Raw genomic sequence first — 18,539 nt, 5'->3', positions numbered from 1 at the left:
GTACTGCTGTGACTGGTTGCCTACATTCAAAATTAGAGGAATCGTTACATTTTTGTTAGCAGTTGGTGGAAATAAAGAGGTAATTTCTTTCCATCTAAGTTACATGGACTCTCTGTGGACCCCAGGCTAAGAACCATTGCTGTAACACTTGATCAAGTAAGTTATATGCATACTTTCTAAAATTTTAAAATAACATTGATTTTCTCATTACCAAAGAAAAACATAACTGTAGTTGAAAAGTTAAGAAATATAGATAAAATGCTAAAAGACAGAGGACATTTAAAAATATGACCCAGAGATCAAAATATGCTAATACTTGATGTAGTAGTTCGACTTTTTTTGTTTTTTTCCAAATTAGTTAATTATTTTATTTTGGCTGCAGTGGGTCTTGGTTGTGGCACACAGAAGCTTCGTTGAAGAGCCTGGGCTTCTCTATTTGTGGTGCGTGGGCTCAGTGCTTGAGATGCCCAGGCTTAGTTGCCCCAAGACATGTGGAATCTCAGCTCCCCAATCACTGATCAAACCCGCATCCCCTATATTGAAAGGTGGATTCTCAACCACTGGACCACCAGGAAAGTCCCAGTAATTTGACTTTCAAGACAGTGGAACTCATTGCTAATCCATGTTTCGAGAGCTGAATCTGCCCCACCTAGAGTTACTAGACTGCTATTTCACTCAGTCTAATAACTGAATGGTCAGTAAAGAAACAACCCAAAGCATCACAGTTGCAGTCCAGAAACTATATGAAGCCCAGTGATGGCAAAGGAGCCCTTGATCTCTGCAGCACAATCACCCAAAGATAGAGCGACGTATCAAGAAACAGAGCTGGGGGCCCTGGGAGCTAAAAGGACATGCTAGAACCTTCCAGCCCCACTCAGAGGAGCTGTCCCACTGATCTCAGATCTCTTGTTAGACCTGATGAATTATCTCACGTCAGAACCGTGAATTGTAATGGAAATTACCCACTTGATGAAGGATACCAACCGACTCTACTCAAAAGCTGCCAGATGTTCAGATCAGATCCCTGACACATGCAGGCAGAGCTCAAGGGCTCAACCAAACAGCTTATTGAGAAATAATGATAATGAGATGGCACTGAATCTAGGAGATATTACACAATCCACAGAAACACACACATGTGGCCAGAGAAGGATGTTCTGTCGCCTCAGATGATGCCCTGTAGCAATGCCGCCCAGCTCTCTCTGGGGTGAAAGAATAGCCTGACACACGTCCAGCTGTCCCAGGTTAACCCTAGAAGACTGAAACCTTGGAATGGCTTGCCTAGTCTTGGTGAAAACTATACCCATGGAGAATCAACCATGTGTGGGGTCAGAACACAGAGGAAGCCAGGCCTTAGCTTACTTTTTCCAAGGTCCCCCAGAGAACTCAGCCCCATGAGCCCTCCAAGCAGTGACCAGTTTCTGGTCGCCCGACTTGCCAGCCCTCCTATGTGACCATGAGGTTGTGACAGCATCACCAAATTAGGGCCTTGCAGTCCCTCTTAGGTGGAGCCTTTGGGACCCTGGGGTCAATATCTCTAGAGGTTCTCTTAGAAAAGCATCTCTCTTCTCTTCTCCAGCTCAGTCCTTAGACCAGCGTCCTTTTCTGACTTTCAAACAGAGACCTTCCCTACGGGAGGAGAGGAGGGTCTTAACGAAAGGCTACCTGCATAGTCTTGAGAATGCGATTGTGTGCTTCCCTGCAGGGACCCTGCAACCCTGAGGGGGCACACCCTCCTTCCTCTAAGCCTAGTTAAAGATCACAGCCCAAGATAACAGGCCAGCAAAGCTCCTGAGTGCAAGACACTGCCAAATTTCAAAATGTTTTTAATAAAACAATGTGGAAAGGGCAGCTTGTTCATTTCGATTCTCCACTGGGTCATTCAATTAAACCTGAAATTCTGGGGAAACTTGAACCACCCTGACCATATTTTCCATTAGTAATAATAATAAAAGATAATTATGGAGCCTGTCTGTCAGATATTCCAGACACCCGCACCTCCACTTAATTAATTGCTAATTAAGATATGAAAGAACTGCAGTGTCTCTCATACATCCTGACTTTATGAAACCTCAGCAAATCTTCCTCCGGGAAGAAGAGACCTCCAGCCCCTTCTTTGGTTTGGAAACCATGGATGCAAGGAGGTTGGGGGCGAGACAGCTGACTCTGAAATGGAGTCATTTAATCACATCGTTCAGGTGGTACATGAGAGCCCTGGGAGAGAGGATAAGGGGGAAAGCAAGAATGAGAATAAGTTTTGAATTCCTCCAAGCTCAGCCCTTGACACATATTATCTATGTTAATCCTCACAGCGGGGAATATCATTATTCCCATTTTACAGATCAGAAAAAGTGTGCTTAGAGGGATTATATACATATCTTTTCCAAAAGTGTGGAGCAGGTGAGAGCTAGAATTTAAGCTGAATTTCATATTCTTTCATTTGTTGTTCTGTGGAGATACAAGACATACAAAAAAGTTGTAATGCTTTTAAAAAAAAAGTATGTATTTAATGCTTTTAAAAAAAAAGTATGTCTTTGTTGCTGTGAGCGGACTTTCTCTAGTTGCAGAGAGCAGGGCTCTTTGCTGTAGTAAGCTGACTTCTCATTGGCATGGCTTCTCTTGCTGCAGAGAACGGGCTCAAGGGCTTCAGTAGAGTTGTGGCACGTGGACTCAGTCATTGTAGCAAATGGATTTAGTTGCCCCAAGGCATGTGCAGTCTTCCCAGACCAGGGACCAAACCCATATCTTCTGCATTGGCAGGTGCATTCCTAACCACTGTACCACCAGGGAAGTCCTAAGAAACAGAATTGTTTGCTTCCAGGTCTTTACCATAATGAAGGCAAAAGGCATTTGTGGTTGCTAATCTTCAGGATGGCCCCCAATTAATCCTTGCTTTCTAGCATTCATAACCCATGTGTTGTCTCTTCTCACATTAAATAGGGCTGATCCATGTAAATAGTGGTATGTTGCAGAAATGCTAATAAGGCAGGTCATCAAAGACCCTGCTCCTCCCACTTGGCTTTCTCTCAGGTAGCTTGGTCTGGGGGAAGCTAGCCACCATGTTGTGAGGATACTCAAGCAGCCCAGCAGATGCTTCAGTAGGGAGGCCTTCTGCAACAACCAGATCACATATGTGAACCATCTTAGAATCCAGTCCTCTAGCCCCAGCGAGTCTTCAGATGACTACAGCCCTGGTCAACATCCTAAAGGAAGCTTCATGAAGACTCTGGGCCAGAACAAGCCAGATAAATCACTTCTGAGTTCCTGATCCACTGAAACCAAAAGATAGTAAATGTTTATTGTTTTTCAGCCACTGAATTTGGGGTAATTTGTTATGCAGTAATAGACAATGAATTAAGCATGCATGAACTTTTCACATCTTACTGAATTTGCCATTAACAATGGGCCAGAAAAGTCCTTCTAAGAAATATTCACATTTGTATGCCTGAATGTAAGAGCCCCAAATTATAGTCATTCAAGGTGCCTTCTGTTAGGGGACCTTGTGAGTTTAAGAGTTAAATATAGTTCAGATTGCCAATGGGCTTCTTGGTGGCTCAGCAGTAAAGAGTCTACCTTCAATACCGGAGATGTGGGTTCGATCCTTGGGTTGGGAGGATCCCCTCCTGGAAGGCATGGCAACCCACTCCATTATTCTTACCTGGAGAAGCCCATGGACAGAGGAGCCTGGCAATCCACGGTCCATGAAGCCGCAAAAAGTCGGACTCAACTGAAGTGACTTAGCACACACACAGATCACCATTAGTTGCCCAAATTTCCCATTTTCTCATTAAAATGACTAAGAACAGTTTGTTGGCCTGTCATAATCTGATCCATTTTCAGCAACTGACTGTTGTGAGAATTGAGAAAAGACATGAACTAACAATGCTTTAGCATATTGGGCAGTCTGTCTAGAGCTGATCAGCATCCTTGTAATTTCGTGGCTATTCCTGGAACATCTCCAGCAACAAACAAACCAAAACCATTCAAGTAAGAGGGTTTATGCTGAATATCAAAATGGACTTTTGGGGATTTCCCTGGTCGTCCAGTGGTTAAGACTCCAGTGCAGGGGGTCCTGGTTCAATCCCTGGTCAGGGAACTAGATCCCACATGCTGCAACTAAGACCTGGCACAGTCAAACAAATAAATAAATAAAACAAAATGGACTTTTGCTGTGAAGTCTGAAACCTCTGCAGGTTTTGGAACTCTGTCTCACCTGGCATGGTGGTATCTTCCTTCTGCCCGTGATTCACCTCTGCCAAAAGGGGAAAAACATGGGGCTTTGGGAAAAGTCTGTGATTGGGGTCAACAGGGTTTCCTAGCTGCACTCTCTGGACTGTCTGGCCCACAGGTCCTGACTGTACCATCAGGGGCTGGAGCCCACGAGATAAAGTCAAAGCCTAGCTTCTTGGGTTCCTGGACTCACATCGAGTGTCAGAGGGGTCAGAATTTGAGGAGGAAAATTCTATATAATGCACAGTTTTGGACATATTTCATAGGAAAAATTTGTTGTTGTTTTTTCAAAGATGAGCTGTTACAAGTTGACCTCAGAGAATGGCTGTGGGAGAAATGCTGGGTGCTAAGAGGGTAAGTGCAGGTGAATGATGGGCAGAGAGAATGGGCAAGAAGAACACATCAGTTTGCTGAAGTGGCTGTCCCCACGGCCACCGTGCTCCCAGTGCAGTGCTCCCAGTGCAGTGCTCCCAGCACGGGCAGGTCATCGTGCTCTTTTGTCTTCCATGCGTCTCCTGTGGTTCCACCACCTCTGTCCTCAGGCCTTCTTGGAAGTGTGTAGACAAAGGAACTGGGACCATGAACCCTGTGCTGGATAATTGTCTCTGTTCACAGCTTTGTCTCTGCAACCTGTGAGCACAGGAATGATGGTCCACATGGCGACACGCCAGCATGTATTTCTGTTATAAGAATCCTTTTTCTTATCACCAGTTATATGAAAATCTACTCCAAGGTAAGGTCTTTGTTCGATCTCTTCAGGGCTGTACCACTCGTCAATCAAATTAAATGGATCTATTTGTGAGGTCATATATAATTCCATCAAAGGAGCCAATATGTTAGGCTCACTAGAGCTTCTCCAACAGAGCAGATTTTGACACGACTTCAGGAAGATCAGCACACACTGGCTGGAATTCAATGTGGCCATTGCTCAGCCCACAGTTTAAAACATTTTTTTTTAAGTGCCATTTTTTAAAAGGAAAAGAACATGGGACTAGAACATAGGAGCCCCACCTTCTAGTTCTAATTCTCCAAATAACTCTGTGTGATTAGTGCCTGTCTCCATAAGTGAACGCTCCTTTGTTGTAACCGACAGTTCTGGGTCTCTGTCCCCGATGGGCAGGACCTCTTTGAGAGCACAGGATCTGTCCCCTTATATCTCCAGGGCCTGGTGCAGGCCCAGGCATTCAGAAGGCTCCGTTTTTTTTTGTTTTTGTTTTTTTTAAATTTAGTTTTGGCTGCTCTGGGTCTTAGTTGCTGCTCTTCATTGCAGTGCAAAGGCGTCTCATCGCGATGGCTTCTCTTGCTTTGAAGCATGGGCTGTAGGTGCGTGGGCTTCAGTACTCATGATTACTAAAGCACATGAGCTTAGTAACCCTGAGGCATGTGGGATCTTTCCGGACTAGGGATCAAACCCATGTACCCTGCGCTGGCAGGAAGATTCTTAACCACTGGACCACCGGGGAAGTTCCCAGAAGGCTCTTAATAAATAGTTGCTGCCAATGACCAAAACACCACATCAGCCCGTCTGTCCCTATTCACACATGTGTACATGTGGTTACACACATGAAGAAAAGCACAAAAGTCTACATTCCACGCTGTCAGCCTAGGGGGTGAGGTAGTATGGACAGTGGGGGAAGAAAAAGAGGTGGAGAGAGGTAAAGAACTGAGGGAAAAACTAAGGGGACTGCACTAAAAAGCTAGATGTAGACTAAGAACTTTTTGTAGAAGTACCTATAAAGTGAAGTGGAGTCGCTCAGTCGTGTCTGACTCTTTACGACTCCATGGACTGTAGCCTACCAGGCTCCTCCGTCCATGGGATTTTCAAGGCAAGAGTACTAGAATGGGTTGCCATTTCCTTCTCCCAGGGATCCTCCTGACCCAGGGATCAAACCCAGGTCTCCTGAGTTGTAGGCAGACACTTTTACTGTCTGAGCCACCGGGGACCTATATGTGTGCATAAATTAGGGGGGAACTGATGATCTTCTTAAGTCAAAACAAGTTGCAGAGTATTTCAGTTAAAAACTATAAACAAAAGCATCCCATCTGTCTGTATGAATATGCATAATTGCGATTAAATAAGCACAGGGAAGATGTATATTGTGGGTGCTGCGAGGCATCACCCAGCTGAAACACTCAGCCCAGCAGCTGATGGGAGCCTTGGCTGCTGACGGCTCACAGCTGAGTTCCTCTCCAGCCGTGACCTCCGCCAAAGGGAGCTGCTCCGCCCAAGGTTGTGCCTGCGCTCTCCCTGGGAGCCGTCCCCCGCCAAAGACCCGTTGGGCCCAAAGGCCTGTTCCTTCTCAATATAGGACAGCTTCAGAGGTCCCTCTGGCCAATTCGACTTCCTGTGCTCCCCATAAGAGTTGCCCCGATAAAACTGCAGAGTGTTTATCCTGTCTCAGCCTGTTTTCTGGAAACTGGACTAATGAGAGTGCGGAAGGATATGTGCTAGTCTATTAAAAGGTTACATCAAGAAATGGTGCCATTTGTAGCCACACGGGTGGGCCTAGAGAGGACCATACTAAGTGAAGTAAGTCAGACAAAGACAAATATCATATGATATCACTTATTCGTGGAATCTAAAGCTATGATACAAATGCACTTATTTACAAAACAGAAACTGGCTCACAGACATAGAAAACAAACATGGTTATCAAAGGGGAAAAATGAGGGAGAGATAGACTTGGAATTTGGGATTAATAGATACATACTACTATATATAAAGTAGATAAAAAACAAGGACCTACTTTTAGCACAGGGAACTATATTTAATATCATGTAATAACCTATAATGAAAAATAATCTGAAAGATATATATCTATATATATGCACACATATATGTATAATTGAATTACTTTGCTATACACCTGAAACATGGTAAGTCAAATGAACTTCAATAGAAGATGGGAATTTGCTGTGTGGCTCAGGAAACTCAAACAGGGGCTCTGTATCAACCTAGAGGGGTGGGATGGGGAGGGAGATGGGAGGGAGGTTCAAAAGGGAGGGGATATATGTATACCTATGGCTGATTCATGTTGAGATTTGGCAGAAAACAACAAAATTCTGTAAAGCAATTATCCTTTAATTAAAAAATAAATTTTTTTAAAAAGAAAAAACTTTAAAAAAATTAAATAATATGTTACATCAGGGGGCTGAGGCTAGGGGTAAATTATTAACTTTCTCTGTATACATCTTCATATGGATTCACTTATTACAATGAGCAATCACCATCTTCATAATTTCAAGAATCACAAAGATATTTAAAATACAATAAACAAATATATGTGAGTTGTATGAATGAATGTGCCTGTATCTAGTCGAGAAATAATAATATTGATAAAATGGAAGCTGAATTGAAGATATCAAAGTGAAGGAACTAGACTGAAGAGGATTTCGCCAACACTTATCATGACTTTTGACACAGTTGGTTCAAAAGAGACTGTATTCCTTCTAAGAGTGACATCACCACCTCACAGATAGGATGAGAAATAAAGAGTCAAAGGGTAGAAGTAAAAAGGAGAGGGAGTTTAATTCCATGGAAGCAGAGATTTTTTTAACATCAAAGCTATCTGCCAATGAAATAGCCTGCACATATGGGACAGTTCAGTCACTCAGTCATGTTTGACTCTTTGCGATTCTGTGAACCACAGCACGCCAGGCCTCCCTGTACATCACCAACTCCCAGAGTTTACCCAAACTCATGTCCATTGAATTGGTGATGCCATCCAACCATCTCATTCTCTGTCATCCCCTTCTTCTCCTGCCCTCAATCTTTCCCAACATCAGGGTCTTTTCAAATGAGTCAGCTCTTCGCATCAGGTGGCCAAAGTATTGGAGTTTCAGCTTCAACATCAGTCCTTCCAATGAACACCTAGGACTGATCTCCTTTAGGATTTAGAACAGCCACTGTCCAAATTACCCTGTCCTAAGGATCTGCAATGCTTCCATTTGGTGAGCAGCTAATTTGAATCAGAGGAAGAAAAGTACCTGGTATTCATGTCACCTCCAAGAGTTCCCCACCCTGGGCACTGGTGATCTCTTGATGACCACTATTTTTCCCAGTGATGCAGCTCAGAATCCATCCCAGCTCCACTCTCCAGGCAGCCACTTCCCTGCTGATATTCTGGAGGATTCTCCAGAGATGAAACCTTTCTGGCCTTCCAGAGCTAAATGATCTTTCCTCCAATTCTAAAGCTTCACGGGGTCATCCAGAGAAGGTTCATTCATTCAGGAGCAACTTGGATGAGCAAGCCTACACCTTAGTCAAAGGTCTGCTCCTTCCTCCCCCAGTGCTACTTGATTTTTAATTAGTCTCTGCTGCTGCTGCTGCTAAGTCACTTCAGTCGTGTTGGACTCTGTACGACCCCATAGACGGCAGCCCACCAGGCTCCCCGTCCCTGAGATTCTCCAGGCAAGAACACTTGAGTGGGTTGCCATTTCCTTCTCCAATGCATGAAAGTGAAAAGTGAAAGTGAAGTCGCTCAGTCATGTCCGACTCCTAGCGACCCCATGGACTGCAGAAGTAGTCTCTTTAAGTGCCTGTAAATGAAATCCTGGAAGCTCAGTGTCCATTTTGGAGAAGGCTCAGAAGGGTTTTGTGGGAAGCATGTCCTTGAAGGCATAATCATCTGGCTATGGACTGTGGCTACAAGACCTTCTAGAACTAACACCCAAAAAAGATGTCCTTTTCATAATAGAGGACTGGAATGCAAAAGTAGGAAGTCAAGAATTACCTGGAGTAATAGGCAAATTTGGCCTTGGAGTGCGGAATGAAGCAGGACTAAGGCTAATAGAGTTTTGCCAAGAGAACGCACTGGTCATAGCAAACACCCTCTTCCAACCATGTGTAGAGAAGACTCTACACATGGACATCACCAGATGGTCAATACTGAAATCAGATTGATTATATTCTTTGCAGCGAAAGATGGAAAGGCTCTATACAGTCGGCAAAAACAAGACTAGGAGCTGAATGTGGCTCAGATCATGAACTTCTTATTACCAAAACCAGGCTGAAATTGAAGAAAGTAGGGAAAACCACTAGACCATTCAGGTATGACCTAAATCAAATCCCTTATGATTAAACAGTGGAAGTGAGAAATAGATTTAAGGGACTAGATCTGATAGACAGAGTGCCTGATGAACTATGGATGAAGGTTCCTGACGTTGTACAGGAGGCAGGGATCAAGACCATCCCCAAGAAAAAGAAATGCAAAAAAGCAAAATGGCTGTCTGAGGAGGCCTTACAAATAGCTGTGAAAGGAAGAGAAGCGAAAAGCAAAGGAGAAAAGGAAAGATATAAACATCTGAATGCAGAGTTTGAAAGAATAGCAAGGAGAGGTAAGAAAGCCTTCCTCAGCAATCAGTGCAAAGAAATAGAGAAAAACAATAGAATGGGAAAGACTAGAGATCTCTTCAAGAAAATTAGAGATACCAAGGGAACATTTCATGCAAAGATGAGCTTGATAAAGGACAGAAATGGTATGGACCTAACAGAAGCAGAAAATATTAAGAAGAGGTGGCAAGAATACACAGAAGAATTATACAAAAAATATTTCATGACTCAGATAACCATGATGGTGTGATCACTCACCTAGAGCTAGACATCCTGGAATGCAAAGTCAAGTGGGTCTTAGGAAGCATCACTATGAACAAAGCTAGTAGATGTGATGGAATTCCAGTTGAGCTATTTCAAATCCTGAAAGATGATGCTGTGAAAGTGCTGCACTCAATATGCCATCAAATTTGGAAAACTCAGTGGTGGCCACAGGAAAAGATTAGTTTTCATTTCAATTCCAAAGAAAGGCAATGCCAAAGAATGCTCAAACTACCACACAATTGCACTCATTTCACACACTAGCAAAGTAATGCTCAAAATTCTGCAAGCTAGGCTTCAACAGTACATGAACCATGAACTTCCAGATGTTCAAGCTGGATTTAGAAAAGGCAGAAGAACCAGAGATCAAATTGCCAACATCCCTCAGATCATCAAAAAAGCAAGAGAATTTCAGAAAAACATCTAATTCTGCTTCATTGACTATGCCAAAGCCTTTGACTGTGTGGATCACAACAAACTGTGACAAATTCTTGAAGAGATGGTAATACCAGGCCACCTGACCTGCCTCCTGAGAAGCCTATATGCAGGTCAGGAAGCAACAGTTAGAACTGGACATGGAACAACAGACTGGTTCCAAATTGGGAAAGGATTATGTCAAGGCTGTATATTGTCACCCTGCTTATTTAACTTCTATGCGGGGTACATAAGTATATGCAGAGAAACACTGGACTGGATGAAGCACAAGCTGGAATCAAGATTGCTGTGAGAAACATCAGTAACCTCAGATATGCAGATGACACCACCCTAAAAATTGGCTTAAAACTCAACATTCAGAAAACGAAGATCATGGCATCCAGTCCCATAACTTCATGGCAAATAGGTGGGGAAACAATGGGAACAGTGACAGACTTTATTTTGGGGGCTCCAAAATCACTGCAGATAGTGACAGCAGCCATGAAATTAAAAGACGCTTGCTCCTTGGAAGGAAAGTTATGACCAACCTAGATAGCATATTAAAAAGCAGAGACATTACTTTGCCGACAAAGGTCCACCTAGTCGAAGCTACGGTTTTTCCAGTAGTCATGCACGGATGTGAGAGTTGGACTATAAAGAAAGCTGAGCGCTGAAGAATTGATGCTTTTGAACTGTGGTGTTGGAGGAGACTCTTGAGAGTCCCTTGGACTGCAAGGAGATCCAACCAGTCCATCCTAAAGGAAATCAGTCCTGAATATTCATTGGAAGGACTGATGCTGAAGCTGAAACTCCAATACTTTGGCTACCTCATGCGAAGAGTTGACTCACTGGAAAAGACCCTGATGCTGGGAAAGATTGAGGGTGGGCGGAGAAGGGGACGACAGAGGATGAGATTGCTGGATGGCATCACTGACTCAATGAACATGAGTTTGAGTAAACTCCGGGAGTTGGCAATGGACAGGGAAGCCTGGCGTGCTGCAGTCCATAGGATCACAAAGAGCCGGACGTGACTGAGCAAATGAACTGAACTGATAGACGGTGGGATAATGCATGGGACTGTGTAGGGGGCAGGGAGTGACTGGTCTAAGTTTTGCAGAGGGAATCTGTTTATTTTTTTTAATTAAATTAAAAAAAATTTTTGACTGTGCAATACAACTTGTGGGACTTTAATTCTCCAACCAAGAATTGAACCCAGGCCCCTGGCAGCGAGAGCACAGTCTTAAACACTGGACCCCTAGGGAATTCCCCCAACCCTGTTGAAAGAAACTGACAAATTGCTGACACAGAAGCTTCCCACTTGCAAGAGGTGTTGCTGCTCTATTGGTTGTGGTTCCAGCCTGAGAAAATGGCTGTTATGCATTCATTTCCTTAAAGAGTACTTATTGAAAGTGTGTGCTAGCTTTGTGATAGGGACAGAGAATTTGCCCTTGAGGATTTGAGAGTTCAGAGTGAGAACAACACAAATTAATGATGGGTGACTTCTGTGACCTAGCAAGGCGCTGAGTGTCCTGGACTTGAAGAACATGAGAGGAGCTCAGGCTTAGGGGGGATGAGAGGTTTTCTAGAGGAAGTGTCAAACATTCGTCATAATCAGATCATCTAAGTATGTAACCACAGCCACCTTTAAAGATCTCAGAAGGGATTTGCTACATAAAACACATCAGATCAGACTCTTTGTGACCCCATGAATTGCAGCACGCCAGGCCTCCCTATCCATCACCAACTCCCAGAGTTCACTGAGACTCACGTCCATCGAGTCAGTGATGCCATCCAGCCATCTCATCCTCTGTCGTCCCCTTCTCCTCCTGCCCCCAATCCCTCCCAGCATCACAGTCTTTTTCAATGAGTCAACTCTTCAAATGAGGTGGCCAAAGTACTGGAGTTTCAGCTTTAGCATCATTCCTTCCAAAGAAATCCCAGGGCTGATCTCCTTCAGAATGGACTGGTTGGATCTCCTTGCAGTCCAAGGGACTCTCAAGAGTCTTCTCCAATACCCCAGTTCAAAAGCATCAATTCTTCAGTGCTCAGCCTTCTTCACAGTCCAACTCTCACATCCATACATGACCACAGGAAAAACCATAGCCTTGACTAGACGGACCTTTGTTGGCAAAGTAATGTCTCTGCTTTTGAATATGCTATCTAGGTTGGTCATAACTTTCCTTCCAAGGAGTAAGCGTCTTTTAATTTCATGGCTGCAGTCACCATCTGCAGTGATTTTGGAGCCCAGAAAAATAAAGTCTGACACTGTTTCCCCATCTATTTCCCATGAAGTGGTGGGACCGGATGCCATGATCTTCGTTTTCTGAATGTTGAGCTTTAAGCCAACTTTTTCACTCTCCAGTTTCACTTTCATCAAGAGGCTTTTGAGTTCCTCTTCACTTTCTGCCATAAGGGTGGTGTCATCTGCATATCTGAGGTTATTGATATTTCTCCTAGCAGTCTTGATTCCAGCTTGTGCTTCTTCCAGTCCAGCGTTTCTCATGATGTACTCTGCATAGAAGTTAAATAAGCAGGGTGACAGTATACAGCCTTGACGACCTCCTTTTCCTATTTGGAACCAGTCTGTTGTTCCATGTCCAGTTCTTACTGTTGCTTCCTGACCTGCATACAGATTTCTCAAGAGGCAGATCAGGTGGTCTGGTATTCCCATCTCTTTCAGAATTTTCCACAGTTTATGGTGATCCACACAGTCAAAGGCTTTGGCATAGTCAATAAAGCAGAAGTAGATGTTTTTCTGGAACTCTCTTGCTTTTTCCATGATCCAGTGGATGTTGGCAATTTGGTCTCTGGTTCCTCTGCCTTTTCTAAAACCAGCTTGAACATCAGGAAGTTCACGGTTCACATATTGCTGAAGCCTGGCTTGGAGAATTTTGAGCATTACTTTACTAGCGTGTGAGATGAGTACAATTGTGTGGTAGTTTGAGCTGGATATATAATCCTTCAGTAGAATTTTGACCTTAAATATTTGCTACTTCCTTGCAAAGCTCTGAGATTGAATGAAAGAAAACTAATGATGTAAAGCGAACTCTCTGAAGAGGAAAAAAATAACAATAAATAACAGTTTTCTTTAGAAACCCACATTATACCTCCAAGTTTTTTGAAATGGAGATGTGGCAGTTGAGATGGAAAGGGAAACACAAACTCCTTATTTTAAAGCCATAAACATATTTCTTCCCTCCCCGTCTCTGTTTCAGGTGGCCGTATCATCATTACTGCACAGACCAGGTCTCTTTGGGCATTAGGATTAAAGAACGTGTGGAAAAGAGAAAACACCGAGGACGCCATCACTAAAGGTACCGTTTTCTGTGAACCTTTAACCATCCATCATTACAATGGCCAGTCTGAGGCTTTCAGTTGTGACTGCGTATGCGTATTCCCGGGATTTGAGACTCCTTGTCACTGCAACAACAGCCTCAGGGACAGACTCCCTGCCATGAGGTGGTCAAGAGCACCAGCTCCCCTGGGCTTTATGCTACCTCAGAAAAAGCTGGAGAAACTGGGCACCAAGGTTTTGACATCTTATAAAATATTTCAGAAATGCATTTCAAACATAGTTGGTCATAAAAGTGTGCGATTGCACACAGCCCCTCCAAGAGGCTAGACTTGCTCCCCAACCCAGCCATGCATACTTTGAGCCTGCAGGAATCAGTGTTAAATTATTCACCAGCCTGACTCTAAAATTTTTGGAGTTCCAAAACCTCTAATAAAGTATTATGAAAGAATATCCATCTCTTTATCTCTATCCATAACTATTTATATAGCTTAGAGGAAAAATCTGTCATTTTATTTCTTTTAATTTAAAAGCTTTCCTAATTCCTTTTTCATACCACATATATATGTCTAAGGAATTTTCAGGTTGAAATAATAACCTCTAAAAAATGGTCCATGGGAGAAGGCTCTCAGGATTCACAGAGTTGACAGGCACGATGAATATTTCGCTCCTTTAATAACTTTTCTTGGCACTCAGACTTGGTACTCCGAACTGGGAACTTTTCAAAGAGGGGTGGCTCTTTTTTTTTTTTTTATTATACAAAACAATGACAATATACCCACTTGCCTTCTCTTCTCTATTCGTTCACAAAACTGCTAAGGTTTGTTCAGGAAAAACTCATTTCATTCCTCAGATTCATGATGCTCTCATTATCTATCATGGCACTCTACAGTGGCAAGACACATCTTTTATGAAGCCCTGCATTAGAATTAACCCAGCATATCCTCAGTGACATCTTGCCTTATTAGGGCACACTTGACCACAAAGTACCTCAGGCCATTTAAAACACCTTTGGATGTACAAACTCACAAGAGACATCATTGCACTAAGCGTGCTATCAGCCATTCACACTTAAGAGTGAACTGGTTAATTTGATGCTCTTAGGCTAACGGCTGGTTGAGATCAAGTTCTCTGCAACTAAGCAGAGCTGGAATAGGGTGGACCATTTGGACAGCAAAGAGGGGCAACTATTAAGATGAAGACTTTTAAAATTACCAGCTCTCTATTTGGAGACAGTATTTGTATAGAACATTTGACAAACTATTTGCAATTAAAGATTAAACTCTCCCAACCCCCATCCTCTGTCAAAGAAACTTGCTTAAATAAAAATAGGTGGTCTCTGAACTGACTTCTGAATAACGTGGCTTCAGTAGAATCTGGGATGGTGTCCTCCTCTAAATCGATGTTGAATAAATATTGAAAGAATATTGGTTTAAAGGTGAGACAAATTATGAGCTTGGCAAGAACAGCCACATATTTTCATTCATTCTTGATATCTGATGATGATATCTGATGGAAGGCTTGGAGGGATGAAAGAGGGAGCCCAGGATCTTACCAGCCTGAATGAGACTCTGTGCAGGATCTGAAAAGCCTGTGTGCAGGATTGTGGGATAGGGAACAGAGACAAACATCCTGTCTGGAGGCAGCCTTACTGCAGCAAGGAGAACTCTACAAAATCAGAGAATACTCAGGAAAAGCAAGGATAAGACTGAAGTCTAAAGCAGGGCCTGGGGATGATTCCTGTAATAGTGTGATTTATAACAAGAAATATTAATACATATTTGGTCTTCATGCCATTTCTAGCACAAAACTCCTAAAACTTTCCCAGGCTTTAAGAGTGAAATACATGTTTCTTGGTTTCAGTCACACTCGAGTTTGTTAAAAGGGGTGATTTTTGGAAATCTCCTAAGGATGGGGGCTGGTTGCCAGGGCAACCAATCATGTGATTAGAGGGTTGGAACTTTCAGTCCCACCCTGCACAACCTCTGGGGAGGGGAGAGGAGAGGGACTGGAGACTGAGTTCAGTCACCAATGGCCAATGATTCAGTCAAGCCTGTGTAAAGAAGCCTCCATAAAAACCCACCAGGATCGGGTCTGGGATCTTCTGGGTTGGTGAACTAGGATGCTTCCATGTGCCACCATGCTGGGGAAGAAGCTCCTTTGAAACTCTTTGTTCAGAACCTCCCCTGTGTATCCCTTCATCTGGCTGTTGATGCATTTGTATCCTTCAATATTCTTCATAATAAACCAGTAATCTAGTGAGTCAAGTGGTTTCCCAAGTTCCGTGAGTCATTCTAATAGCAAGTTAATAGAACCGGAGGAGGATGTGTGGGAATCTCCAATTTGTAGCGGTAGGTCAGAAGCACAGATGACAGCCTGGATTTGTGATTAGCATCTGAAGCGGAGGGTAGTCCTGTGGAACTGAGCCCTCATGCTGTGGACTCTGATGCTCTCTCTGAATAGATGGAGTGGGAATTGAGTTGAATAGAAGGACACCCAGCTGGTGTCACAGAGAACTCCTTGGTGTGTGGGGATGGGGAGAGAAACCACACATCACAATTGGTGTCAGAATCAGAACTGTAATCCCAAACTACATCAGAGCCATAAACATGCAGGGTTAAACTCAGTGTCTCCCAGGTTCAGGGAGAGTCAAGCCACAGCTGGGTGTGAGGGCCAACTAAGTGTGATGGTTCCAGGCAGAGGAGTTGGATCCTACTGGACCCTGAGGGTGGGACTTCTCAGAAGTCTACGGGAAGCAGTATCCAGAGGTAGTTCTCAGAAGCACCGGCTGCTCTGTTGATTAAATCTGAAAGCGGTCTCCCGACACAAAGGCCAGTCTCTCTCTGCCAAGACTTGTTACATGTATTTGAGTTTTAAAATATTTATTTATGCATTTATTTGGCTGAATCGGGTCTTAGTCGCAGCACGCAGAATTTTTGTTGCGGCATCCAGGCTTCTCCCTAGTTGTGGTGTGTGGGCTCAGTGGTACCCAAGGGCTTAGTTGCCCCCATATGGTCTTGTGGGATCTTAGTTCCCTGAACAGGGATCGAACCTGAGTCCCCTGCATTGGATTTCTTAACCACTGGACCACCAGGGAAGTCCCCCATTTATACGACTGACCTCGCAGGAGAGCATGGCTTGTCCAGATTAGCCCCCTCCCCCATATACTTCCAAATAGCTGCTCACCAGCACGGTTTGGTGTTGCAATTGCTGAAGTTACCAAGCAGGAAGGTCAGCTGGAACAGAGGTGCCTTCACCAGGCTGGTGTGAACTGTCTTACTCAGCCTACGGCTGCCCCACCTTCATTCCCCATGCATTTGAAAGAAGCTTATTTTAAAAGCTGATTAGATGAGCCCTTAATAACATTAGAATTTAAATGGCCCCAGATAGGCTTTCAGCTTCTCACCAAATTGAGATAAATGTGATATTTGGGGAACTGAGCTTCCAGCTTCATGACGGCTCCCGACCGCAGTCGGGATTTGAAGAACCACATTCTCCCCTGTTTTCTGGCAAACTGATCCTGGGTTGTGAGGCTAATCTGGACAATCCATGCTCTTCTGTGAGGTCAGCTGTATAAATGGGGGACTTCCCTGGTGGTCCAGTGGTTAAGAAACCCGCCTTCCAATTCAGGGGACTCAGGTTCAATCCCTGTCCAGGGAACTAAGATCCCACATGCCCACATGCATCTGTGAGGTTTCTTTCATCTCTAAAAGTCTAGGATTCTGTGTGCAGATGCATGTCCATGATTGTGCATTTTCAAGGAAAGGAGAGTTAGGGACTTGTGCTGTGATTAGTCTGACTCTGTGTGACCCTATGGACCGTAGCCCGCCAGGCTCCTCTGTCTGTGGGGATTCTCCAGGCCAGAATACTAGAGTGAGTTGCCATGCCCTCTTCCATGGGATCTTTGACAGCTTCCAATTCCAGGTAACAAAGCTTTATTGAGGAAATACTATTTGGCCATTTAATTCAATACTGATGTTAATACCTGACTTTCTGCTGAGACCAACATAAAATGGTCAGAGGTATAAATATTTCATCTTGGTTCTCATGTCCGGCACCCCCCGTAACTCTCTTAGGTGGGTTTAGCTCTGGGAAGGATATGATTGCCTTCCAATTTAACACTCTTTTGTAAGTTTTAGAAAAAGTTAAAAACGGAATGGGAGCGGGTGAAGTGGGAAACCAACCCAAGGTGAACAGGAACAGATGGCTCTGTGTTGAAATAATTGTATTCTTTTTTTTTTTTTTTTAAATATTTATTTATTTAGGTGGTTGTGCAGGGTCTTAACTGCAGCACTTGGGATCTTTTTCTTTCTTTCTTTCTTTTTAGTTGTGGCATGCAGGATCTTTAGCTGCGACGTGTTAGCTCTTAGTTCCCTGAGCAGGGACCAAACCCTGGGCCCCCTGCACTGGGAGATTGGAGTCCCTGCCATTGGCCCACTAGGGAAGTCCTGAGATAAATGTATTTTACAAACAGATAAACAACAACTGAGTTGTCTTCTCCCACTCATCTTTCCCCAACCAAACCAGACCCATGGGTGGCCTTAGGATAAAAGCTGGAGGCTCTTAAAATCACAGCTTGCACTTTTAATAGAGGTAGTCAACCCAGAAGTGCCTGAATGTAAGCTTCCTTCTGTTCGTATGGCCTTTCTAAAGAAGCCAAACCTTGAGCTTAAACCTTGCATTTGCATTCCAGTGGGAAAAAACCTTCTTCCATGTTTCCCTGAGGGCTTCCCTGGTGGTGCTAGTGGTAAAGAATCCACCTGCCAATGCAGGACACATAAGAGATGTGGGTTTGATCCCTGAGTTGGGAAGATTCCCTGGAGGAGAGCATGGCAACCCACTCCAGTATTCTTGGTTGGAGAATTCCATGGACAGAGGAGCCTGGTGGGCTATATAGTTCATGGGGTTGCAAAGAGTTGGACATGACTGAAGCAACTTAGCACAGACACACATATTTCCCAAGTGAAGCTAAGAATTTCAAAGGGCCAGCTAAGAGTGGATGCAAGAACC

The 18,539-nt window shown here is 43.8% G+C and overlaps 1 protein-coding gene across 1 annotated transcript in view; it reads left to right on the top strand.

The window, feature by feature from the left end:
- TNR (tenascin R) overlaps window positions 1-18,539 on the top strand; it is a 494,238-nt gene that overhangs the window by 252,503 nt on the left and 223,196 nt on the right. The window contains exon 2 of the mRNA XM_070768479.1: window positions 13,453-13,551. The gene's annotated coding sequence lies outside the window, so the exon portion shown is untranslated. The remainder of the gene's footprint in view (window positions 1-13,452; window positions 13,552-18,539) is intronic.

This window comes from Bos indicus, chromosome 16, assembly GCF_029378745.1.
Source record: "Bos indicus isolate NIAB-ARS_2022 breed Sahiwal x Tharparkar chromosome 16, NIAB-ARS_B.indTharparkar_mat_pri_1.0, whole genome shotgun sequence".
Taxonomy (NCBI): domain Eukaryota; kingdom Metazoa; phylum Chordata; class Mammalia; order Artiodactyla; family Bovidae; genus Bos; species Bos indicus.
Note: the sequence above shows the minus strand (reverse complement) of the source record. Positions and strands in the feature narration are given on the sequence as shown.